At 39.0% G+C, this 27,687-nt stretch overlaps 1 protein-coding gene and 1 long non-coding RNA gene across 2 annotated transcripts in view; one reads left to right on the forward strand and one right to left on the reverse strand.

Annotated features, from left to right (window-relative positions):
- BCAS3 (BCAS3 microtubule associated cell migration factor) overlaps window positions 1–27,687 on the forward strand; it is a 957,541-nt gene that overhangs the window by 789,702 nt on the left and 140,152 nt on the right. The window lies entirely within an intron of this gene.
- Window positions 8,164–15,411, reverse strand: LOC103096390 (uncharacterized). Its single transcript, XR_001627992.2, has 2 exons — window positions 15,330–15,411; window positions 8,164–8,378 (listed from the first exon to the last, which is right to left on the reverse strand). It is a non-coding gene; the product is annotated as an uncharacterized LOC103096390 (long non-coding RNA).

A 27,687-nucleotide genomic window follows, 5' to 3' on the forward strand; every position in this document is an offset into this window, starting at 1 on the left:
TACTCTTTACCATCAGTAATTTCATTAGGCAGACAGCAGAACTGAAGCCAAATAGTCAAGGCCTGCCTCCGGGTCCCCTAACAAATCAAAGGCAGACCTGGATAAATGTTCCACCTTCAAAGAGACCCCTAGACCAGCTTCTTTAGTTTCTGAATTCATCTTTGGCTGCCAAAGTTTAGCACAACTTAAGTTTAGATTCTCCACACTTGATTTTTCTTGGGCACCCTAAGTTTGGAAACCATCAGGTGAATCTTTGTCAAAATGCTGGTGCTCAGAGGCTTGTGAAATATTTCCAGAATCCATGAGTCTTGGTGTCTTTTCCCTGTCACAGAGATAGATGCATCCTGGCCCCCCACGGTGTAGATGTGAATGTTGTAATCTGAGAAGAGCTGGGTTTCTGTGTCTCTCAGTTATGTTTGGCCCAAGTGTCAAGTGCTGGATTGAGCGAAACAGTATTCACCAGAGAACTCTTCGTTCTTCAAAAGTCTTCCATGCACTCTTTCACTTGAAGATAAGTACACTGTGTACAGGACTTGGGAACTAAGAGTTACCGCTAACAGGAAGGGTCTTTTTGTGGCCTTTCTCTTAGCAATTTAGAACAAGAGCCTGCCTTCCAAACTTTCAATAACCAACACCTAATAAACATACAAATGGGCGGCCATGCCATGATAATAACAAGGTTGGAGGCCTGGTTTTGTCATCCTGCCAAGCCTTTTGATATTGATTTGGCCCTTCACTTGGGCGATGAGAAATGACCCACTTTGACCCTCTCTCTCAGAATAAGGTCTGGCTGCCTCAGGCCTTTCTTGTTCATAAATTCAGTCACAGTACACTGACTCTGGTTTGTCAATCAATCAATCAGAATGTTCATTAAGTATTTACTGAGTTCCGTACTATACTAAGTGCTAGGTATACACAAATATGGGGGTATATGTATAAACATATGTACACATATATACACTTATATTTGTGTGTTTATACACACACACACACACACACACACACACACACACACAGAGAGCTCCTGCCCTTAAGGAACCTCTATTTTAATGGTTTCTTGTTGATGCTATATGTCCTATTTCATACCATTCCTAGTCAGTGCAGGTCCATTTATCCTGAGGGTAGCAAACTCTTGTCCTGCCTAGTTTTAGCTTAGCTTTCTTCTTGCCAGTGATGCACCAGGTTTATCTGTAAAGGGATACAGCTCAGGATCATAGATCTAGAGTGAGGCCTAGGAGGATCTAGGAGGGACCTTAGAACATATCTAGTTCAATCCATTCATTTATAGTTGAGGAAGCTGAGGTCTCAACTATAGGGTTGAATACCAACTCTGTTCCTTCCTGTCCATGTGGCCTTGGACAAGTCAATTAACTCCTCTATGCTAGAGCTGAACTTAATCTCTGAAGTGCTTTCTAGTTCTAGATCTAGAATCTTATGATCTCTATTTGAATCCTAGCTATGATACTTTGAAGCTGTATGACTGTGCAAGTCTTCCTCTCTGAAAAAATGGAGATAATACTGTTCACTTCACTGAGCTACAAGAATAATTTTTTTGTAAACTGTAAAGCTCTACATAAATGTGAGACCTTATTATTTTGATGCCACAACACAATGTGCTTTCCTCATATCTACCTGAGAGTCCAAAAATTCACTATTTTGCCATCTTTGTCAGTACCCTGCTCTTTTTGTTCAAGATGGATGACCACAACTTCTTGTCTTTGAAATTGCTGCAACAAATTAACCTCTCTCAGCCTCGGTTTCCTTATCTGTTAAAAAAAAAAAAGATTTCGACTAGATAACAAATAAGGTCTTTTCCACATGTTATGAAATAGACAGTGTAAGTACTTTTACCTCCTCCCCCTCCCAGTTTTACAGATGAGAAAACTGAAATGTTAAGTGATGTAACATAGGCTGGGCATTTTCTGTATGATTCTTTTTCTGATTTCTTCTAGTTGGAAATGTATAAATAGCACTCTTCATTATGACACATAGCCTATACCATTTTGTTCTGTGTGTGTATGTGTATGTGTGTGTGTATATACATACATCCTTTCTCATCTGCCAAATTCTAAACCCTTAGAATGAAAAAAGCGTGTATTCTTACATTTTTGTATCCATCATAATGTCTGGTATAATACCTGGTATCTAATAGTTTCTCTATAAATTATAAATTTTTATTGACTAAATTCATGAAAAAAGATGACCAAGTGATACTTAGCTTCTAGGCAATGATTCTCTAAATAAATAAAGTACTATAAGTGCTTTGAGATCATCTGGTAGAATGTCAGACTTAGGAGTTTCAAGAGAAATGTGAATTACACTGTCACCAATTCTGAAATTTGGGAAGCTAAGTGTAAGTCCTAATTTTTTCATAAATAAAAACTACCCCCCATCAGTCTCCAAATACATTCTTGTATATCTAGTGTGACTAGCATGTGGTTTTGTAGGTATAATGCTTTAAAATGGGGCTATATCATACCTCTCTATTTTAATTTACAAATCTGTTCTAGACCGACAGATGTTGAGCTCAAGATGCCTTGAGCTTCTGGGGATTCTCATTTCATTTCTGATTAAAAGATGTTTTTTTCTTAAATCCAAAGGAACTGTGACCATAGCTATCCTCCCCTAAACTACTTGCTTTAATGTCAATGCTCTGTAGGATTTTAGCTTCTGGAAAGGAGTTCCAGGGACCGGAAATCTATCTCAACTACTTGCACCCATTTCATATTTCAAAAGATACTGGAAAATGAAGGGCAAACTGAGAAATTCACCATTAACAAAAAAAAAAGAAGAAGAAGAAACTAGTGTGTGGACTTTGCATATTGATTCAACAAAAATTCTAAACAATAATATGTAATGATATGATCTGTGCTCTGTCACCCTTAAAATTAACATGTTTTACTTTATATATACTTTATACTTAATTATCAGCATACATGTTGTGTCCTACCAGTAGAATATATAGTTCTTGAAGGCAAAGACTATCATTTTTTTCTTTATGTCCATAGCATCTAGCACAATACCTGAAACATATAGATGATATTTAATCAATGCTTATTTAATTGAACTGAAGTAATGCCAGGTTGGGGATTTTTTTCCCATCAAGTAGGACATAAAATATCACATAAATGATGATTGTAATAAAGAGTCTTACACTGTGCTTAGCTCTGGAGATACATAGATAAAACAAGACACAACAATGTACAAATATAGAATAGTTGTTTCCCTAGATCTAAATAAATCTTTAAGGAATGTAAATGTTTCTACCAGTTACAAACCTAATGAACATTACAGTTACTTAAGTTCATCATTTTAAGAAATTACATGAACAAAAGAATGGATAGATTCCTACAGATCCAATCTACCTCTTGATCCAATCATCTTCCTCTTGAAAGTGCTGACAGTATTTGAGAGCCCTGAAATTCAGCCAGCTTAATGACCCAGAGTTATGGTCAGTGTTCCTGTATGTTTTGTACTTTGTTCTCTTCTTAGACTCCAGCTCTGGCTTTAATAGCACTCTGGCCGCCAGCCCCTGTCCATAGGAATTGAAAAGTTTGGGGGATCTTTTTAAATACTGGAGAAACTGAGGTTCTCTGATTCAATCATGGGCTTTTCTTAAGTTGCCAACGGGCTACTGTAGAAAATGGCTTCTCAAGAAAGCCAATCCATCAGCAAAGGAATGTTAAGTAAAAGATTTCAGTTCTCTAGCCGTGGGAGCAATCTCCTTTTTCTTCCTGTCTTTTATAGCCCCTTCACCAGAAGAGATTTGGATTCTCTTCTCAGGCTCTATCCTTAGACTTGGCAACTGTCCATTTGCTGACCTGGAACACTCTGGATCCTCTTAGTTGTTTTTACTATTCCTTATTTCCTTCCTCCAAAGATTATCATGTGTATATGTATTCATTTACAGGTTGTAAACATAAGTTTCCTGAGGGCTGGGTCTGTTCCATTTTTGGTTTTGTATTCCCAGCACCTGGCACATAGTAGGTGCTTGGTAAATGCTTGTTGTTTAATTGGATTGAATTCTCCATGAATCCCAGAATCTCTCTTTGGCTAAGTTTTGATCCTTTCAAAGGGCTTCTGAGGCTGGCTTCTTTAGGTTGTATAAGTTTATTAGATATTGAGGTGAATATCAAGGACCGGATATTATTGTAGCTTTGGACTAGTCTCCTACATATAGAAATCACCTTTCTACAAGGGCACTTTGGAATCAGTTTGGGCTTTCCCCCTCCAAATAATTCACAAGACACATTAGTAAGGCCTTGTCGTTTTAAACATTACAAGTGTCTACTGTTTTTCAAGAAAGAGCCTGGGAGACTTCTAGACCTTAACATAGGCAAACTAGAAGTGAAAGGGCGGGCTAAAAATATAAATTTAAGGTCATCTGTTTTCACTGACACAAAAGTCTATGGAAAATGAGTGAGCCAGCCTCATGTTTTCTAAAATACAAAATTTTTTACAGTGGGAATGTGTTATAAAACGCCCTGCCACTGTTGTTTCCCTTGGGATTTAGGGCGAGAGACAAGAAGGCTGACAACTCTCTTCCTGTTGTCAGAGCTTCAAGGAACTCTGTAATCTTCCCACCAGCTTTACTCTCTCCTGGAACTCACGGATAAAATTAGCTGCTGGCCCCACTTCAGTTGTGGAGATTTTGAAAGCTTTCAGAAGCTCAGTCAGTCAAGCAACGGCAGCAGACTGCTTTCTCACAGTACCACTTTGGGATCTACTTTGTACAGAGTAGCCTGGGATGGTAAACTGATGGGCGCCTGACATGAGTGTCATAAATCATCAACATTAAGAATGCCCACAGGGAGGGACAAAGAAGAATCATCTTTGTGGGGAATGACCCCATTGGTGTTTCTGAAGATTTTTCTCTTCTTAGATTTGTGTGACTGCTTTGTGACGGTTTTAAGCCGAATAAGCTCTATTTGGAAGGGCTAAAGACCCCCACTTAACACTCCTTTTCCGACATGGATTCCAGTTGTCCACAGGAGGAAAAAAAGGTGGAAAGGGGGCAGGGAAGAATCATTTGGGCACTGACAATTCCCCTAAACCAGAACTGAACACATTTATCCAATTTGACACATGTTGCCTCTGAGACCCAGAAAGAGACTGAAATGCCTCAGTCAGAGAATTAAAAAGGCCAAGGACTGAAACCAGACTAAGGGAGGCCAGCCCATTAGTGAGTCGCCAGCGGGGGTGGGGGACAATGGAGATTATTGAAGGTTGAATCAAGAATGAACTAGAAGGGACTGTTACCCAGGAAAATCCTTCCCCTCCCACCTCCCCTCCCACCCCCCCAGCCACCACCTTGGATCCCAGGGTACAGTTAAGGAGATGGAGTTCTGCTTAGTCTCCATTTCAGGATGCTGTGCCCTGACCCTTTATAAGTCAGCCTTGCTTGATTACTCTTTTTATTCAAGACTCAAAACAGCTTGTAAAGTTTTTTATCATTCCTTCCCAGATTGTGTGGGCCACACTGAAGCTTTAGCTTTTCTTTTGTCCACATCTGTTTTCCAACCTCATTACTCTTCTGTTATTACATAGGGTTTTTTTTTTCTTTTAAGGGAACGAAAGAAGAGAGTTGTTTATTTCTATTCTGCAAAGGTTTTTGTTTTCTCTTTTAAAGTCTCAGCATCCTCTACTAAATCAAATAATTTTACTCTGAAATAAGGAAGTGGCTCTCTTTCTAGTGTAAGAATTCGGTATTGCTCACAGCTTCTTCCTTGAGTAGTGAAGTTCTCAGGCCACATTTTACTTTGTCATGAGCAATCTGTGGTTTTTCAACATCTTTTATTTTGGTGTTAGATAATTACCTCATGTTAGACTCTTTGTAGAAAGACAGGAGAACCAGGCCTAAAAATAGGAGGCCCTGAGATCAAATATGACTTCAAATACTTCCTAGCTGTATGACCTTGGGCAGGTCCCTTAACCCCCATTGCCTGGACCTTACTAAGACAGAAGATAAGAGAAGAGAGAGGAAAAAAAGAAAGGAAGGAAAGAAGAAAGGGAGGAAGGAGGGAGGGAGAGAAAGAAAGAAAGAAAGAAAGAAAGAAAGAAAGAAAGAAAGAAAGAAAGAAAGAAAGAAAGAAAGAAAGAAAGAAAGAAAGAAAGAAAGAAAGAAAGAAAGAAAGAAAGAAAGAAAGAAAGAAAGAGAAAGAAAGAAAGGAAGGAAGGAAGAAAGGAAGGAAGAAAGAAAGGAAGAAAGAGAAAGATGAAGGAAGGAAGGAAGGAAGGAAGGAAGGAAGGAAGGAAGGAAGGAAGAAGAAAAGAAAAGAAAGACATTATGGAGTAGATAATAGAATTCTGGACTTAGAACTGAGAGAGACCTGGGTTCAAATCCTGACTTAAGTAATAGCTATAAGACCCTGAGCAAGTGGCTTAACACCTTTGACACTGAGGATCTTCATAAAATGAGCCTAGTAATACTAACTCAGGAGTGGTAGTAAGGCCCAAGTTAGACCATGTATATATAAAGTGCTTTATAAACCTTATGGCAGGATATAAACATTAGTAGTTATTATATAGAGCAGGCAATTGTCACATGGCTCTTTTGTTTAATGGCGATTGCAAATGTGGCTTTCAATTCATGTAAATTGTGAGTAGCATTAAGATTTTGTTAAGGCTTGGATAATAAAATCTGGTTATTTATCCTGGCAAAGAGAAAACCAGGCGAATGCTTAAGATCAGGATACTAGCATTTCTGTTAGAAGCAGTTGTCCTTCTATGCAAAGAGCTAATGCACTTAAATTGTCACAATAGGAAGGAACTCCTTGACTGAGAGCAATGAGCCTAGAGTAATAACTCACATTTATATATTACTTTACAGTTTATAAGATGCATTCCTTATACTAACCCCATGAAGGAGGTAGTAGATTACAGTCTTCTCCATTTTACAAATGAGGAAACAGTAATTAAGTGACTTGCCCAAGGTCACTTGACTTGCTTCAAGGTGTTCTGACTTCAAGAACACTCCTTGTTCTTCTACTCTCTTGCATGTTACCAGGAGCCATTGTAGGAGCTTTCTCCTTGAATACACTAGACATCTGTCAGATTAGACTGTTTATATGCAGCCTTCCTGAGGCAGAGTTATTAATTTTTGCCTTGTAGTGGTTCTAGCTCAGTGATTTGGTAATTTTTTTTCCTTTAAGGATCAGAATCCTTATGAAAAAAGAAAGATGAAGATAATTTTCCTTGGAAGATATTTGAGACCAAAATCCTGCTTCTGCAGGCCTGGTTTCTACTGTGCCTCCTTGGCCACAATTCATGTTGACTTTAAGTAAGGATTGCCAATTCATGCCCAAACTTTGTGGTTAGTGAAAACAAGCTCATTTAATATAGGAATAAACTTCAAACTCCTGCCGTTGAAATCCATCAAGATTTCTTTCTATCAAGTAGTAGCTGCCAAGTGTATTTGATGCTCTGCTGGGCATATTGGAGCTTATTATGGATATCACATAAGATGATATCCCATACATTTGGGGCTCTCCTGTTCTTGTTGGTGAATTGTTTCAGTTGTATCTGACTCTTTGTAACCCTATTTGGGAATGACTTGGCAAAGATACATTTTACAGATGAGGAAACTGATGTAAATAAGGTTAAGTGACATACCCAAGATCATACAGCTACTTAAGCTAAAAGCTCTAGCATCTGTCAACTCCTCTCTATTCCCACTGCTGTAGCCCTAGTTTTTATTTAATCCTTCTTTCATATCTGACTCTTTGTGACCCCATTTAGAGTTTTCTTGTCAAAGATACTAGAGTGGTTTGCCACTTTCTTCACTAACTCATTTTACAGATAAGGTAACTGATGCAAGTAAAGTGACTTGCCCAGAATAACATGCTATTAAGTGCCTGAGACTATTTGAACTCAGTTCTTCCTGACTCTTAAGTCCAGTAGTCTCTATCCACTGCTTCTGAATTACTAAAGAATAGCTTCTCCTTAATGACCAGCCTTAGCCCCAAAGAAGAGATCTGAAAATGCGCCACCTCCTTTTCTTTGCAGAAGTGAGGGTGACTGAGTGGAACACTCTAGATTGTCAGGCTTTTTCAATTAGTTTGTTCATTTTGCTGAACTCCTTCCCCCCCCCCCCCCATTCTTTGCTATAAGTAGTCCTCTCATATGGGGAGAGGGATTAACTAGGAACTATATGTGAGGCAGAAAGAAAAGACACCAATAACAATTTATTTTTTTAAACATAGTCCCTCTGTGACAATAAGATATGTTACCAAAGTTGATCCAGGTAAAACTCAACTCTGTTGTCAATTGTCTGTGCTCTCTCCTTTGTGAAGTTACTTTGCATTTGGTTGTCTGTTTACGGACATTTTTCTCATTTTCTCAACATTTCCTCCCAGGAAAATGTAAGCTCTTCATAGTACCTGCCACATAATTGGTGCATAGTAAGTATTTATTGAATGAAATTGAATTTAACTAGCAAAAAAATAAAAAAAAATAAAAAACCAAGCCTCATCTTTAAGATGTTACTTCTTGGGTTCCTCTCTCATAGGACCACTGACTGATATGTTTTTCCCTTGGTTATTGATGTGTATTTAATAAGACCTATAAAGGACTTTTGAGAACAAGGACTAGAAAAGGAGGAAAACTGGTCCTATAGCAAGAGTGAAGGAAAACAGAGTATTGGTCCAACAGGGTAGCACTGGTTCCTATTTGAAGTTAAAATAACTAGAAGGTCTCATGAGCATTTGGCAGATCTAGATGTGGAGATCTTATGGGAAGATATACACAAGAATTACATAGAGTAAGAAGGCATGGTAGGGTCAAGGTGTACACTGATGGAGGACATAGTCATATGAATGAGATCATGTGTCCATCCAAGCACTGCTTTGGTAGAAAAATTGGTTGAAGTTATACAAGCAAAATGGGGCCAGTGGTATACACTAAGCATGTGTTTGTTCTGGGCCTGATCTCTTTTGTTATTCAGTAGACTTGTAGGGTAATGGTGTTGTTTAAAGAGCAAGTCCTGGGAATAGCTAGATAGCATAGTAGATAGAGCGCCAGGCCTGGAGTCAGAAGGACCTAGTTTCACATCTGGCCTTAGACACTTCCTACCTGTGTGACTCTGGGCACGTCACTTAAATTTTCAGTTTCCTAACCCTTACCACTCTTTTGTCTTAAAATACCAATTAATGTCAATTCTAAGACATAAGGTAAGGTTAAAAAAAAAAAGATCAAGTTCTTATACTTCAAATCAATTTATTAAATGCCCACTGTTGGCAAATCACTGCTAGGTGCTAGGAAGATAAAAAACAGAAACTTAAATGAGCTGATCTGCTGGACAAATACAAAACATAGACAGGTAAGTAAATGCAAGGTATATGTATTTATGCCACACACCTGTTAAGGAAGAGAGCACTAACGGGAGAGTAGGAACCAGTAAAGTAACCTTTGTTAGCTATTAGAAATTTTTGGTGTGCAGGTAGGTTCCTTGTTGCCTTAATCATCAGGATAGTTTGCCACAATTTTAGTGCTGGGAATGGGACTCAACACTGAGAGAATATCAATGACTAAACTCCATTCTCCCCAAAGACTTAAAAGGAAATTCAGCTACATTACATTAGTCAAACAGCCTCCAACATTGAGAATCATCTTATCCTTACTTTTGGGAGATTTGAAAGTTATAACAGGTTCTTTATTTTAATTTTCCTAAATGAGTTGTATTGATACTTTTTGATATTATATCACATTCATTGAGAGAGAGGGGTGGGGGGATAGAACAAGGGAAATAAGGGAAAATAGCTAATTCTAGAACAACCAATAAATATAGTGCCTGGGTCTGACAACGTATGAAAGTCCTGCCTTCCACCTTGCTGTTTCAGGAAGGTATATTTCATTATCTCTTCTCTAAGGCCATTGGTTTTTCAAATACTTGGAATTTGGCTCCTTTCTAGTGTTCTTTTCATTTTTATTGTTTTAGTCATTGTGTATATTATTCCTCTGTTTTTGGATGCAGAACTTTAATAAGATTTTGGAGTTTGCAGCAGCCTCCTTTCAAGATAACTCAAGCTGCCTATTTCCTCATGGTAAAAGGTTTGAGACAGGGAATGGTTTCCAAAGGAAAATGTGGGAAGCACCTTGGGCTTGAATGATTTAACACTGTACCAAGATGGGGCCCTAGAGAAGCTATCTGTGGGCCTGAGAGGTGAAACCAGAAGCCTAGGAAAAGTTTTTCCCAATCTGAGATTCTCAGGAGTGTCCAGGAAGACCTTGCATGCAGATACAATTTTCCAAGGCTGGCACACTGAGTGGGTGATCCTTATAAAAGATCTAATTGCTGCAACAAATATGACTCAACAGCCCAGTTGCTCCTTCTGTTCTTCTGTGGAGTTCATTTCATGCTGTGTTAGAAATTTGCTGTAATCTAAGCCTATTTAGTCTGTTTTCCTCCACTTTGTAAACATGCTTTTTCCATAGTTGCAAATGTCTCCACCATTATTTGTTTCAATTTGTAAATTGCACAAAGGCTTTAATAAACAGTGTCCTCACGCATACACTCCTCTGTAGTTGGAGATCAACCAAAGAAAGGCCTGGAGACACATAGGAAAAGAACCTTCTATGACATTTTGCTTCTTCCAGCAGATAGGCCCAGGGTTCTAATGGTAAGGAATACTTTAGAGTCCCATTCCGTCAGAAAGAGGAGGTAAAAGAAGCATCTGGGATGAGTAGTAGATAATACATAAGTGGAACATCCAAGACTGGTTACAGTAGTGCTTTCAGTAATAGAGTTGATTGAAGCATCAAAAATATTCAGGCCTCCTAGGTGTTACCATATTGCCCAGAGAGGATCCCTATTTAGTGAGTAGTAATGGCAAAATGGGAACTCTCGGGCCTTGACAGATTGGTTATCCTGGATTTCTTTTTATTCGATTTATTTAATTAACTGAAACCTGGCTTTTCCTTGTGAATTCCATATCTTTGGGTTCTCTCCTGGCTGACAGCTCTATTTTTCTCCCCTTATCTCAAAGACCTTAGGGGCTCCACAGTTGCACAAACACAGCTGTTTCCCAGGCCAGAAATTCTAAGAAAGGGAGCTGTCCACAGCTGAAACTAGTTCAGAAGAAAAAGTGGGGTGTTAGGTTAGCCCCAAATGGATGCTCGTACAGTGACCCAGTAGTGCCAGTCAAATTGTAAACTTACCTGCTTGTATGACTGAGTTTTTTTGGGATACCAGGTTGCTTAAACTCTTTATCTAATCTTAGACCACATTTTCCTGTTTTGTTCTTTGTATTCTGCTGTTCTCACATTAGCAATCTGTATTTCAGCTTATTTCTAAGTTAAAATTTCTTTCATTTAATCATGATAATCCACTTTCTCTCTCTCCCCACCCACTGCCACCATTGAGAATATAAGAAAAACAGAAACTACTCCTATAACAAACATGTATACTGAAGCAAAACAAATTCCCTCATTGGTCATATGCAAATAAAATGTCTTAATCTGCACTGTGAACCTATTGCCTCTCTTTTCAGGAGGTAGATAGTATGTTTCATTGTGAATCCTCTAAACCTGTAATTGATCAGTGTTGATCAGTATTGCTGAGTCTTTCAAAGTTTTTCTTTACAACATTTTATTGTAATTGTATAAATTATTCTCCTGGCTCCATTTACTTTAGTCTGCATCAGTTCATATAAATCTTCCCAGGTTTCTCTAAAACTATTCCCTTTATCATTTCTTGTGGCACAATAGCATTCCATCAATTCACATACCAAACCATTCCCCAAATGATTGGGCACTTCTATTTCTTTGCTACCACAAAAAGAACTATTATGAATAACTTTGTATGTTTTTATCTCAACACCTACCTCTGGTTTTAGTTTGTTGGCTACTTCTTGGTTGCTGCTTTGAAAATAAACCATGTTGATAATGGGAAAAGACCTACCTATATCCAAAATATTTTTAGAAGCTCTTTTTATAGTGGCAAAGAATTTGAAACTTAGAAATTGCCCATCACTTGGGGAATGGATGAACAAGTTGTGGTATTTGGTTGTAATAGAATACTATTACACCATAAGAAATAGCAAACAGGATGAGTTCAAAAAAACCTGGAAAAGCTTCTACAAACTGATACAAAGTGAAGTGAGAAGAACCAAAAGATTAATTTATATAGTAACATAAATATTATATAGTGATCAACTGTGAAGGGCTGAACCATTAGCAAGTCTCCAGGATAACCACAAGGGAATCATAATGAAAATGCTATCCACAGCCAAAGAAGGAACTGTTAGAGTCATAGTGTATATCAAAGCTTGTCATCTTCCACTAAACTTCCTTCAGGAGATTTCTTTTGTATGTGTGATATGTGTCTTCTATCATGACATGAGTAATATGGAAATATGCATTACATGAAAGCATAGGTATAACATATATTAGACTGGGAGGAATGAATAGGAAGAAAAAACATCTGAATTTTAAAATGTCAAAAAACAGTTGTCAAGGGGGCAGCTCGGTAGCTCAGTGGATTGAGAGCCAGTCCTAGAGACAGGAGGTCCTAGGTTCAAATCTGCCCTCAGTCACTTCCCAGCTATGTGACCCTGGGCAAGTCACTTGACCCCCATTGCCTAGCCCTTACCACTCTTCTGCCTTGGAGCCAATACACAGTATTGACTCCAAGATGGAAGGTAAGGGTTTAAAAAAAAAAGTTGTCAAAAAGTGTTTCTACCTGTAACTGAAAAAATAAACATTTTTTAATTTTAAAAAAGGAAAGAAACCTTGTTACCTTTAAGGCCCTCCCCCTTATTTCTGACCCCTTACTAATTGAGACATTATGAAACAAAGTAAGTAGGCCAGCTTGCTGGTATCATGGAAGCTTACATCATGAAGGGTTGCTCTCACTGGCTCTGCCCCAAGGCCACCTCTGTATGAAGCCAGAGGAAGGAAACCATGTCTATATATGGAGTACTTGCAATATCCTTGCTTCCTCTTGTGATTTCTCTAGACCGGTGCTTTGCCATCATCATTTAACAACTTGTCCTTCTTTGAAATTCCCATCATCTAACTGTGGTGTTCTCTACTTGCCATTGTTGTCTGTTGACCTCTAGGAGTCTTTGACCTCAGTGACTTTGACCATTGGCTGGCAGTTTTCCTATTTGTGTGTTCCATCATCCACATGAGTGACAAAATCCACTAATAAGTTTTCCTCACACTTGCTTGAATGTCTTGACCTTCATCACCTTCTTACTGGGGTGTTTCATACCTTAGATTTCACCATTACTAAAAGCTGTTTTTAATCTCCAAGATCTTTAGCTTCCAAATTTTAGTCTCCTGCCTTTCTACCTCTTTTAATCCTCTACTCCTCTTAAATTTGTTCTTCTACCCTCATTTTGACCTGTCATCTTTTAATTACTCTTCACCAATCCCTTCTAGGTCTATCAGCCTGACTCTGGCCTTACTCCATCTCTATCCAGTCTTGGCCTACTGTAGGCCTTATCCTCAGTGCCCTTTCTCTTCCACCCTTTAATCTCTCATCCCCTTGATCTTCCCTTGTTTCTGCCAATCTGACCTATAAATCTGCATGACTTTCATCTACCTTCTCTGAACCCTTTTTCCTGAACCCTAAAGAGGAAGTTATGAAATCATGCTAGCTGGGCCTTCTAATGTATGGTAACTCTTCTCAACATTCTACAATAAACCTTTTATTCATCTCTTATTAACTTAGCATATTCCTCACAATGACTTCCAAATTTTCTTTAAATCCTCAGTTCCATTTCTCCTTCACTTTCAGCAAAAAAAAAAAAATAGCTTCTGTTTATATTCCACTTTAAGGTCTACAAAGCACTTTGTAATTATTATCTTATTTAATCCTCATAATCCATATGATTTCTAGTTCCACATTTCCAGCTGCCTATTTGATATCACCACCTAATGTCCCACAAACACCTCAGATTTAACATGTCCCAAAACAAATCCATCATTTTCTTTTCCAAATGTACCTCTAGTTCCTTTCTGTCTGTTTAAGGCACTCCCACCTCCCAATCACCCCAGTTCAAAATCTCAGAGTCACCTTTGACTTTTTCCTCTCTTTCATCTTCTACACTGAGTCAATCACCCTTTTCTACTCTATGCCTGAAACGTGGGTGAAAGTTCAGCTTCATCTTTGACTCTTCCCAGCTTGTTCATTTTCTCCCTTTTTTCAAAATCAAGCTTGGGTGCCATCTCTCAGCCCCTGCTGAAAGTGATTTCTTCCTCCTTGAATTTCCCTAACATCTTGTATGGATCCCTTTGCTCTGATCACATCCTATTTTTTATCATTGTTATTTATGTGTATCTTAATCTTCCCTCCCTCCAACCCCCACTCCACTATTAGACTATTAGTTCTTAGAAGAACAGTATCTGTCTTATTTCATTTTAGTATCCCTAGTGCCATGCAGAGTCTTGCCCATAACAGATACTAAATAAATTTTTGACAAATTGACTTGAGTTAGGTAATATGGTGAAATGGGGGGTGGGGGGGACAGGTCTCTTCCTAGAGCAAAATTAGAACAGAAGCTGGTTGAACCCAGAAGAGAAAAGTAGGAAATTAGCTCCCTGTTACCGTACTCCTTTCCCCCCCCCCCCCCCCCAAACCCTTACCTTCTGTTTTAGGATCAATACTAAGTGTTGCTTCCAAGATTGAAGAGCAGTAAGGGGTAGGCAATTGGGGTTAAGTGAATTCCCCAGTCATACAACTAGGAACTACTAGTCTTAGGCCTGATTTTAACCCAGGACCTAACATCTCCAGCCCTGGCTTTCCACCCCTGAGACACCTAGCTGCCCTTTATCGTACTCTTCAGTATGCTCAGTTATCAAGCCTCATAAGTGTGTGTGCATGTGCATGCCTGCCCCAGATCTTCCCACTTCCCAATCAAGGAACTTTGTTTCTCCTGAATTATCACATCCCATGCCCTACATTTAGAGCCCTAAAAGAGACTTCATGTTATGAATATCCTACTTACTAGTGACCTAGACCACAGAAACATTGTCCCAAGGGTTCAAACCTGGGGATTTAGTATCACTAATAATATTCGGCAGTGGCAATTTGTTAGTTTTCTGGTGGAATAGTCTCTTATGCCTAGTCATTAATAGTTATAACCTGATAGCTCTCATTCCTCCTCCATTCTCCTAATCATTCAGTTGTTCTATCCATTTGACTGTCAGTTAGCCTTTCTCCACAAAAACTGTACTGGCCACCACTCTCCACTATTGTACCACATTGACTGCAGCTAGACTTCCAAAATTCAGGCAGCCTCCTCTTCCTTCCCCTTCCCCTCTCCCCCTTCTCTTCCTTTCCTGTGCTACCTCCACTGCAACTATTTAATCATTTTACTGTTACTTACATGGGTCCCCTGAGACAGAAGAGGAATTCAGTATTCACCAGGTGACACACCACGACAAATCAGATCTTGATGCCTGGGAATTATGAAAAGAAATGAACACTTTGGTTGACTAAGACCAGGTTCCAAAAACCAAAACCTGATGCTGTTTTGAGGACAGAAAAGCAGTTAGATGATTTTGTTAGTGCATTTCAAGTACTACCGGTTATAAAGAACAAAGTACAACCTTCTAAGGAATCTACCTAAATATTATTCAAGAATTTAAACCAAATTTAGACTAATTGAAAATCTGTACTCCACAGAAGTACAGTTAGAACTTGAAGGGATAGGGGCAGCTAGATGACTCAGGGGATTGAACCAGGCCCATAGACTGGAGATCCTAAGTTCAAATCTAGCCTCAGACACTTCCTAGCTGCGTGACCCTGGGCAAGTCACTTAACTGCATTGCCTAACCAGTACCACTCTTTTGCCTTGGAACCAATATGCAGTGTTCATTCTAAGATGAAATATAAAGGTTTAAACAAAAAAACAAATTTGAAGGGACCTCAGCAGTCATCTAGACCAACTCCCTTGTTTTATAGTTAAGCGTATTGTTGGTGATGGTGTTGGTCCTTCATTTTTCAAAGAAGACTAATGATATCATGGAGGTGATGTGTTGTGTATGAATTGGATTCAAGTTGCACAAGTTAAGTATGCTGAAACCTAGATAGATGGCAAAGCTGGGAAACACACATTCCAATACATATCCTGTATGTCTATATTTTCTTCCCAGTCCCCCAGGCAAACCTATATGACTCAGTCCCTCTATGATAATAATAATTCACATCGATATACCACTTTTAGGCTTGCAAAGTGCTTTATATCCAGTATGTCATTTGATTCCCCAAACAACTCTGTGAAATATTCTTATCTCTATTTTACAAAAAAGGAATAAGATTTAGAGATATTATATGGTCTATTTGGATCATATAACTATTGCCCAAGGTGGCATAGAAGCCTAAGTCTTCCTGTATCTAAATCAAGTACTTAATCCTTAATATGACCTTTTCTGACTTATCCTTACAACTCTATCTCCCTCTCAACTGCTATGCATCTAGCTTCTATATGTTTATCATACAGCATTTCTGAGTTCTTCATAAATATTATCTCACTGATCCTCACAACTCTTTAAAGCAGTTGCTATTGATCCCATTTCACAGATAAGGAAAGAAGATAAGCTGAGGTTAAATGCCTTTATTAAGGTTACACAGCTAATAAGTCTTAGGCTGGATTTGAACTCATGTCTTCCTAACTTGAAACCCAGCACCTATCATCCTCTGTACCACTTTTCTGCCTTGGGTTTTCACTGTGACATCTATGACTTGACTAATAAGAAACTTAGTACCTCCAAATGGGTACCTACAAATAGGAAATGACTAAAAAAGATATGTGAATGTTAAAGAATAGTTTTATGTACTAAAACATTATGAATTCAAGGAATTCAAAAAAACCTGAGAAGACTTATATGATCTGATACAAAGTGAAATAAACAAAACAAAACAAAACAAACGACAACAATAACAAAGAACATTGTGAAGGGGTTAAAAACACAGAAAGAGAGAGAGAGAGAGAGAGAGAGAGAGAGAGAGAGAAATCCATACTCTGAGTAATTGAAAATTCAGCAAAGTTCCTAGAGAACCAAAAAGGAAATCTCACTCCTTCCAACAGAAAGACCAGGAACTACCAAGATAATATGTTATACAATGTTTTCAGATGGAGTCACTGTATCAGATGTTGATCCTTAATTGTTTTTCTTTTTTACAAGGGGAAGGTTCACTCTGGGTGTGGGAGTAGAAAGAGGAGATCTCAGAATTTAGTGTGGTATAAAGAGAAAATGTAACAAAAAAAGGCATATTGTGTGTGTGTGTGTGTGTGTGTGTGTGTGTGTGTGTGTGTGTGTGTGTGTGTGTGCAATCGGTGGCGAGAGGAATTTTCTGCCTTTGAACATATGTATACTTCTATAAAAAATTAATATGAATTTTTTATTACCTCATTACAACCAGACTTCTCCACTTACTACATTCTAGGTAGTTAAACCTAGACCCAAATCTGTTACTGAACATTAGATAAGGAAGGAATAAAAACTAAGTGGGAAGAGGGGTGGGGGTGGGCATGGGGTTGGCAGCTCAGTGGATAGAGAACCAGGCTTGGAGATTTCCATCTTGGGTTCAAATGCTGCCTCAGACATTTTCTGGCTGAGTGACCCTAGGTAAGTCATTTAACTCCAGTTGCCTAGACCTTAGTTAGCACTTTTCTGCCTTGGAAGCAGTACTTAGTGGTATTAATTCTACAAAGAACTGAGCAGCCACAGGCAATATTTCTTATCATTTCTTCTTAGGACAAAAGAAATATCAGTCAGTTCAGTCACTCAGTCAGCAAACTTTTTTTTTTTTTAGTGTCTACTATGACCAGCTGGCTCCTTCTGGTTTGTTTTGTCCAGATTATGGTAAACTGAATCTGTTCAGGCGTCTCTTCAAGTGGGCCCATTAGGTTGTTTTTGAAATTAAATATTCCTGGGATTTTTTGGCAAGGCACCAAGGATGTCCTGGGTGAACGGCCATCAACCAGATATGAAGGCTTTTATGGCAATTGTAATAACTATACAAGTCCCACTTGGCTCCCACTAGACTGATTTCCAGTTAGGTTGATAAGGGGGCATGTTGACAAAGTCCTTTCTACATGGGCTAAGGGAACATTTAATGAAAACCCTTAAGAAAATGAAAAGTGGAAGGAAAAAAAAGGCAATAGTAAATAATGTGTAGCAAATACTGTATTTGGAGGCCAGGCAGCCTGGGGTATAAGTTGCAGTGAATGACATAAGTTAGAACAGGACATAAAGAGGTTTCCAAGGCTAGGGGTTTGAATAGGTAGACATGCTCCCCTAGGACAACTGAATGGCCATGAGAAAATCACTTAATGATTGCCACTTGATGTTACAACAAGAATTGTTTCCCTTCCCAGATATTTTGGTTCTACTCAAAGATTTACTGGTTAGGTTCCAGTCCCAGCTAATTACTCTGAAATCCTGAATCCAATGGGAATTCTAAGGAGTCAGGTATAAGGGACCCCTTTGACTAAGATAAGGAGATTGGACTAGATAAGTAATGGGAAACCTTTTAGAGATGGAGTGCTGGGCCATGCCTGCACCCCACCCCCAAGACCAAGTGCCATGTCCCCCTCCCCCTGAGTGCTAGATATGCCCTGCCCCTTCTTTACCTCATGCAAGGGAGAAAGAAAGTGTTCCATTGGGCTGCTGGATGAAGTGGCAGATGAAATGAGGAACTTCCTCAGTGAATATTGAAGGGGGAGGGGAGTGACCCGAGCACTCTGCTCCCTTCCAGCTCTGCCACCTGTGAGCTGTCCACCCTACCCACTATGCACTCTCATTGGCTGCTGGGCAGAGAGACAGGGATGAGAAAAAACGTCCTCAGGCACAGTGGAGAGGGGGAGGAGAACAGGTCCACCCAAGTTCCTGTGCCATAGGCTCGCCATCACTGTCATAAAACAAGGTCCTACTGTACAGTGAAAAAAAGGCCTGGATTTGGAGTTGGAACCTATGGATTCAAATTCCACCTCTTCAACTTAGTAGCTTCAGTTAGGCACTTGTGGGGGACAGCAACACAAAGGCCTCAGTTTCTTCAATTGTAAAATGAAGAGGTTGACTTAAGTGATACTGGTGAAATTTTCCTTCCAAACTCTAAATCTATCATCCTATGAAAAATTAGAAGACCTGAGATAGCATTTTAATTCTTCTACTTGGTATTTGGGTGACTTTAGGCAGATAAACAAAATTTTGGACTAAATGATCTGTGTGGTCCTCTCTCATGATTTTATTTTTTAAATAACCATTAATGTGGAATATGATAAAAGCTTTTTATATAGTCTAAATCTATTGTGTACACTGATTCCTTTTTGTCTATGTTCATATACAACCTCTCAGAAAACTCCAGCAGAGAACTTAAACATGATTTCCCCCTGCAGAAACCTTTGTCTTTTTATTCCCTCACTGCTTTTTTTTGTGTTCAAATGTGTTATTATAGATTCTGCTGTCCTTCTAGGTAGACAAATGAAGAAGTCTGACCTGTGGGACCATGATCCCTTCTGAACAATCATAAAAATAATAATAGCCAACATTTATATAGTGTTTATTATGTCCCAGGCGTTGTGGAATATGTATCTCATATTTGAAATCCTCACAACAACTTTGTGAGGTAAATGTTATTATTATCCCCATTTTACTGATGAGGAAACTAAGACAAACAGAGGTTAAGTGACTTGCCCAAGGTCATACAGCTAGTATGTGTCTGAGATCAAATTTGCATTCTAGTCTTCCTGACTTGAGACCCAGCACTGTATCTACTATGCCACCTATCTTGCCCTCTTGTAAGGCAATCCTCCATTCCCCATTTCATTAATATACCACAGAATGTTTCATGATCAGATACTATAAATATTTTTCTCAAGGTCATATTCTGGGAAGTCCTAGCACCAAAACTCTCTGGAAAACTTAATCTGGGGTGATAGTTCTCCTAACTCCCACCCCACCCCAGGTCTAGCAATGTTCCAGGAGAGGGATGAACTGAGAAGGGAGAAAAAACAGTGCCATGACTAGACATTGAAGCTTTGGGGAAAGTGGCTTCTTTTCAACAGAATGTGGCAAAGCTTAGAGACAAGAGGCTATTTGTGTTTCAGAAAATGCTTCCAGGGACCCTAGCAGAAGCTATTTTGGAAGAAGCTCCGTGACAAGTCATGGTGTGGTCAAGAATCTATCCACTTGTCCACATTAATGACATTTTGGAAGGCAATGTGTTTATGCTCTGGCATGGCCCTCCTAGAGCATAGTATTGATTGTCCAGTCCAACTTTGTGTGGGCTGAAGAACATGTTTAGAATCATCAGCTAACCCACGGTGCCTCCACGGCGAGGAGGCCCTGGAAGCTCTGGTTGTCTAACAAGAGTAGAGCAGGTAACCACAAGCCAGAAACTTGGCTTGCTCCTGGCAGTCTGAATGATTGTGGTGGTGCCGACTTTGCACTTCCTTTTTCTCTTTCTTTCTCTCCCTCATCCTTTCCCTCTATCTTCAGTTTGGCTTGAGTTACTATTGGCACTATCACTTTTCCTCAGCTAAACATTCATCTTCTGAGCTGTGATAGCCCTCATCTCCACCCATCCTCGATGGAACCCAAGTAATTGCTCTTGTGGTGAATTTCTGGACTTGCTTCAGGAACTTGCAGTATAACCAATGATGGATCATAGGGAATAAATGAGGTCCATCATGGGGCAGCTAGGTGGTATAGTGGATAGAGTACCACTCCTGGAGTCAGGAAGATGTATACTCAAATCCTGTCTTAAACACTACAACCTGTGTGACCTTGGGCAAGTCATTTAAACCTGTGTTTGCCTCAGTTTCCTCATCTGGAAAATGAGCAGGAGAAAGAAATGACACACCATTCCAGTATTTTTGCCAAGAAAACCCCAAATAGGGCCATGGAGAGTCAGACACATCTGAAATGCCTGAAGAAGAGCAACAACCACAACAAAGGTCCATTATGAGGAAAGGGAGAGGGACTCTTCCCTTACCCTTGTAGACCGGGATCTCTCCATCCCAGTGAGTCCAGTTAAATCTGCATGAGTTGATGGATAAGCTTTCTAATTCTCCACTACTCCAAAGAATTTGCCATCTCACCACTGTGGCCTTTCCAATGAGGCAGATTCTACCTAGAGGTTTGCTGGTAAATGTTTAACAATTGGCTCTAATCAGCATTATTGCCATTTTTTTCTATCACTTCCTTATATCTAGGCAATCGGCATAATTTGTAGTGCTTGCTGATTTCCATGGGGAATATTCTCACAGTGAAAATTTAACACTTGGCTCCCCTGAGCTGGTTCAAGCTACCTCCACTTCATTCCTTTTCTACCCATCCATTCCTGCCTGTCTTGCACAGGCTTTGTCTATGTTCTTCCATAAATCTGACTCAGGAAATCCACTCAACATTGGAGTGGTCCCCCGTTGGCATTGTGTGAACACTAATGGAGTGCACAGGTTATCTATTGATTGTCCCTCATCCTCTCTATGTTACTAGTTCGTCTCTCTTTTTTTCTGGTCATGTGTTTTCTGGTAATATGGACCACCTTGGAAAGGGGAGTATTCTGTACATGTCTTTGGAAATGACAGTTTCCAAATTTTCTTGGGTAATTACATGCCTAGTAGGGCATGGCATCTTCCAAGTGAAATCCATTCATTTCAGTAGCCATGCTTACTGACAAGGAACTGTGAGATATTCCAAGTGCATATAATCCAATGGTTAGGAATGAAAGTTATAAGATTTCAGGGAAATTCACCTGAATGAAGGGATGCTGTCTGCCCTCTTTCCAAATTCTATTCATTTTTTGGCATGAGGAACAAAACTCACTCTAGGAACATCTTGTATGTAGGAACTATAAGAAGGTCTTTTTGAACTTTTATGGTCCATAATCCTATGGTTGAAATTTTAACAAAGATGACAGGCTGGATGGGAGCAGAATGATACAGTAGAAGGGGCATTGACTTTAGAATCAGATACTCAGATCTGGATTTTTCTACTGGATACATCATGTAACTTCTCACTTTCCTCATTTTAATGATTTGCTCAAAATTTAAAAAATGTGAAAATTTGCATTTTTCCTCTTGAAATTACTTTTGTGTACTTTGTATTTATTCATTTGTATATATCTGTGAAATGAGGGCATTGGGCTGGATGATCCTTAAGATTCCTACTATCTCTAATACCATTTGAGCTATGATTTCATGATTTTCCCTTTCTGTTGAGCTGATATACTCTTCCTATCAGGTCATTGATTCTTTAGTCTATGTCTTTTTCTTGATTTGTGTCTGAATTGGGTTGGTTGGTTTTTTTCTCCCTTCCCCAAGTTTACCTTTATTTTGAAAAGAATTTTTTTTTTAATCTTGAAATAGACAGTTGAGTTTCCTGGATATTTTTTTTAGATTTTTTTACCTTCTGCCTTAGAACTGATCAGTATCTAAGATTCTAAGGCATAAGGAGCAGTAAGGTCTAAGGAATTGGTTTTAAGTGACTTGTCCAGGGCATTACAAAGTAGGAAGTATCTGAAACCAAATCTGATCTCAGGGCTTTCTGAATCTAGGCCTGGCTTTCTATTCACTGAACCACCTAGCTGCCCTATTCTTGATACTTTTAAAAACCCAAGGGACTTCTTTTCTCCTTTCTCTTTATTACTCTTCTCTGTTTAAGACAAGTTTACTAGATGATTCCTTCTTCCATTTTAAGCCTATTGCTCACAGTTAGAGATTGCTGCTGGAATAGGTTGTAGTTGCATTTCATAGGTTAGAGGGTACCTGGCACAATCTTCATTCTCATACATTAAACCACCAAAGGGCAACTCTGTCTTTTCCCCTAGTTTTCTCTGGCAAATACATTTCTGCTGATTGGAAAATGTTTTGAAAGGATCCCAGTGAATGCATTTACAATTATTCTACTGCCCTTTTTTCACTTCATAATTGGTCTCAGATTTAAAATAAAATATAGCCCTAAGAAAAAGAATACTCTTTAAATGTTATAGTTTCTTTACTGTGTTCTGGGGATGCAAAAACACATTCAGCTAATTTGCAGAGCCATAACTAGGATAGGGAGAATGAAGCTTTGGGCCAGGGCATCAAAACTTAAGAATACATTGCATGTATACCCATTTAACAAGGAAAACAACCAAATTTATCACTCAATTAGCAAGACTAATTAGTTAAAATGGGAAACTTTCAAATAGCACTTTTCTTCTTTTCTCTCCCTTGCCACATATCCCCCAACTCAGGTGAGCTTCTCCCCTCTGACCCTGGCCCTGCATGCTTTTTTCAGTTGGGGGAGCCTCCTTAGCAGCTGCCCCAAGCTGTGCTCCTTTTGTGTCTTGTGACCATGTGGCTTTGCCCAAGTACCAGTTTGTGGCCATTAAAAACAACAATAACAATAACAGCTAGGTGGCTCAGTAGATTGAAAGCCAGGCCTAGAGACTAAAGATCCTGGGTTCAAATGTGACTTCATACATTTCCTAGATATGTGACCCTAGGCAAATCACTTAACCCTCATTGCCTAGCTCTTATCACTCTTCTGCCTTGGAACTAATACACACAGTATGGATTCTAAGACGGAAAGTAAAGATTTTTTTTTAAGAGAAAAAAATCTTCCATTAGGGAAAATAAAAAAGCAACATGAGAATTTGCATTTTTCCTCTTGAAATTACTTTGTGTGTACTTTGTATTTACTCATTTGTATATATGTTATTTCCAGCACTACAACCCCACTTTTCCTCCCCCAGTAACTCCCCACACACCCCAAAACCATAGGTCAGGGACTTTTTTTTTGTCTTCATATCCTCAGTATGTAGCTCAGAGCTTGCACACAGTAATAAGTATTTACTTAATCCAATTAATGGAGTTTCTCCTTCCCAGCTAGATGGTTCAGTGACTAAAGCCCTGGGCCTGAAGTCAGGAAGACTTGAGTTCAAATCCTGCCTCAGATACTTACCAGTTGTGTGACCCTGGGCAAGTCACTTAACTGTGTTTTCTTTGGTTTCCTCATCTGTAAAATGTGCTGGAGAAAGAAATGGCAAACCACTCCAGTATCTTTGCCAAGAAAACCCCAAATGGACATTAATGCATTGCTGGTAGAGTTGTGAATTGATCCAACCATTCTGGAGGGCAATTTGGTACTATGCCCAAAGGGCGCTAAAAGACTATCTGCCCTTTGATCCAGTCATAGCCCTGCTGGGTTTGCACCCCAAAGAGATAATAAGGGAAAAGACATCTACAAGAATATTCACAGCTGCGCTCTTTGTGGTGGCAAAAAAAATGGGAAATGAGGGGATGCCCTTCAATTGGGGAATGGCTGAACAAATTGTGGTATATGTTGGTGATGGAATACTATTGTGCTCAAAGGAATAATAAAGTAGAGGAATTCCATGGGAACTGGAACAGGAATTGATGTAGAGTGAAAGGAGCAGAACCAGGAAAACATTATACACAGAGACTGATACACTGTGGTACAATCGAACGTAATGTACTTCTCCATTAGTGGCAATGCAGTGATCATGAACAACCCAGAGGGATTTTACAAAAAAGAACACTATCAACATTCAGAGGAAAAACTGTGGGAGTAGAAACACAGAAGAAAAACAACTGTGTGATTACATAGGTCGAAGGGGATATGACTGGGGATGTAGGCTCTAAATGGTCACCCTAGTGCAAATATCAACAACATGGAAATAGGTTTTTGATCAAGAACACATGTAAAATCCAGTGGAATTACACGTCGGCTACAGGAAGGTGTGTGGGGAGGGGAGAGAAAGAATATGAATCTTGTAACCAAGGGAAAATGTTCTAAATTGACTAATTAAATAAAATTTAAAAAAAAACCCAAATGGGGTCATGGTGGAGACAGACATGACTAAAATGACAGAATGACAACAGCTCCTCCCCATGCCATCAACCTAATAACTTTTGAAAAATTAGAAAGGTGGTCAGTTCACCTTAGACTAGTTCACATATCTAAAGCTGAAAGGATTCGACTGACTATGTAGGCCAACCCCTTAATTTTACAGAGACAAAAATTGGAGCTGGGAGACTAATTTGTTTAAGCCTTTGGAGGTTGGATATGAACCCAACTCATAGAAGCACAGATTTAGAGCTGGAAGAATCCTTAGAGGTCTTCTAATCTAACCTTCCCATTTTACAGGTGAGGAAACTGGTTCTCCAACTGTTCTTTTTTTAGTTTCAACAAAAATATTCAAAGGGTAAATTTTGGGGGATGTTGGTTTATTCCTAGGTAGATGTGACTTCCTATTCCTGAGGGGGAGGATTCCCAAGCTTGAAAGATCTTAGGCCTCCTCGAATATCTAATATCATAAAAGAATAGATCTGTATCTGTAAGAAATCTCCAAGATTATCTAATTCACCATACACAAACTGTATAGAAAAATTAAACCAAAAGAGGTTATATGCCACTCTCTCATAAGTTGTATGTGGCAGAAGAAAGGGCACTGACCTTGGATTTGAAAGACTTTGGTTCAAATCTCACCTCTGAGACTCACTAGCTATGTGGCATTAAAAGATCATTTAAACTCTCTATGCTTCAGTGTATTCATCTGTAACATTAGAGAGTTGGACCTAGACACCCTCTGTAGGCCCCTTCCAACTCTTGATTGATGATCTTATGATATCCCTGGAAAATTTGAGTATTCTTTTGACTCTTTCATACTGCCTTATTTTAGAAAGAGATCAGGGCAGCTAGGTGGCTCAATATATAGAGAGCCAGGCCTAAAGATGGGAAGTCCTTTGTTCAAATGTGACCTCAGACATTTCCTAGCTGTGTGACTTTGGGTAAGTCATTTAATCCCAATTTCCTAGCCCTTACCTTTCTTCTGCCATGGAACTGATACTTAGTATTGATTATAAGACAGAAGGTGAGAGTTTTAGAGAGAGAAAGAGAAGTAAAGAGGGAGGGGGAGAGAGAGAAAGGGAAGGAAGGAAGGAAGGAAGGAAGGAAGGAAGGAAGGAAGGAAGGAAGGAAGGAAGGAAGGAAGGAAGGAAGGAAGGAAGGAAGGAAGGAAGGAAGGAAGGAAGGAAGGAAGGAAGAAAGAGAGGGAGGGAGGGAGGGAGGGAGGGAGAACCAAAAGATTGATAAGTGTTAATGAAGCAAAAACATATGGATTCAATCTTCCTCCAGTTGAACAACAGGGCTTGAAGAAGCAAGGAGATGGAAGTTAGCCAGCTCCAACCAGAAGTTCACACACCTCCATTCAGGAGGATCTGGATACTGTTGGTCTTGCATCTTCCTAAGTTTGACACTGGGTTCAAATTATTATACTTCTGTTGCTTTAGTTTCCTCTATCCTCTAAAGTTAATAGCAAATACCCCAGCATTCTTATATACTATTTGAATGTGGAGTCGTAATGGTGAGCTCATTCATAAGAGCATATTTTGGCCATTGGACTCATCAATGATCATGTTTCCCTTTTCAGTGTTATTTATAATTATACAATCCCAATAATGGCTATATCTCGAGTTAGAAGGGACCTCAGTAGACATGGTGTAGACCCTACCTAAAAAGCACCCCCTCTCTGATATACCCAACAGATGGTTGATCAGCATTTGCTTGAAAGACTTTTAGTGAGGGAGAAGCCAAAACTTTGCGATACAGCCCATTCTACTTCTGCATAGCCCTAATTAATAGTTTTCTTGATATCAAATTTGAATTTTCCTCCTAACTATTTTCACTGCTTTCTCTTAATTCTGTCTCCAGTAGAACAAATCAAATACCTCTTCCATTTGACACCTTTTCAGATACTTGAGGAACTTATTAACTTATTAACACTATACACTATGTCTATAATTTAAGGCCTGTCCCATTATATTTTTAAATTTTGATTTTTATATCTTTTTAACAAAAATTTGTTTTCTCTTCCTCCCATCTCTCCCCACAAATTGAAGAGAGAAAGGGGGGGGGGGACAGGGATCCTAGAGCAAATATGCATGGCCATGTGAAAGAAATTCCTGTATTGGCCATGTCCAAAAAAAAAAATATATATATATATATATATAAATAATATAATATAATTTACATATTAAATATATAAATCTATATAAAATCTGTACTCTTGAGTCCATCATTTTTCAGGTGAGTAACATTCTTCAGTATTGGTCTGCTAGAATTGTGATTGGTCATTGCATTGATCCCATTCTTTTTATTTTTAAATGTAAATCCCTAGGAAAGAGCTGATTGATTTGTTTCCCCTCATTTGCCGCATTCTTGATTTTTAGTCATTTTTAGATTGTTTGCATTCACCTTTATTTCTGGAGAACCACCACCCAAGGAAAAATAGAGGAAAGAGGAGGCCAGTCAGGTGGCAATAGAAAGATTTGTACCAAGAAGGCAGGAGCTTCAGAAAGCAAATTTTTTACCAAAGACTGGAATGTGGAATGTGACTTAGCAGCTTAAAAGGTCTTTATATGAAATTATGAGGCCTCACTATTATCTTTTTGCTGGTATCTGAGCTCCAGAATTATGAGAGTAGGTCTTTGCTTGTAAACAACTTTACATGTGCATAACTTAGCCATAAAATAATTTTTTTAAACTGAGTTCTTTTTCAAGATGATTTTCTCCAAATCTTATTACCAGTGTGAAAAGGGAATTTGTATTTGTATTGATTTGATTAATCAGAGTTAGACTTCCCTTCCATTTGTTTTGAATTCAGGTCAATCAGCAACCAAGGAACTAATCCCACAGGCACTGCCCCCCCCCAGGTGGTGCCAGGCTAAT

This window comes from Monodelphis domestica, chromosome 2, assembly GCF_027887165.1.
Source record: "Monodelphis domestica isolate mMonDom1 chromosome 2, mMonDom1.pri, whole genome shotgun sequence".
Lineage (NCBI taxonomy): Eukaryota > Metazoa > Chordata > Mammalia > Didelphimorphia > Didelphidae > Monodelphis > Monodelphis domestica.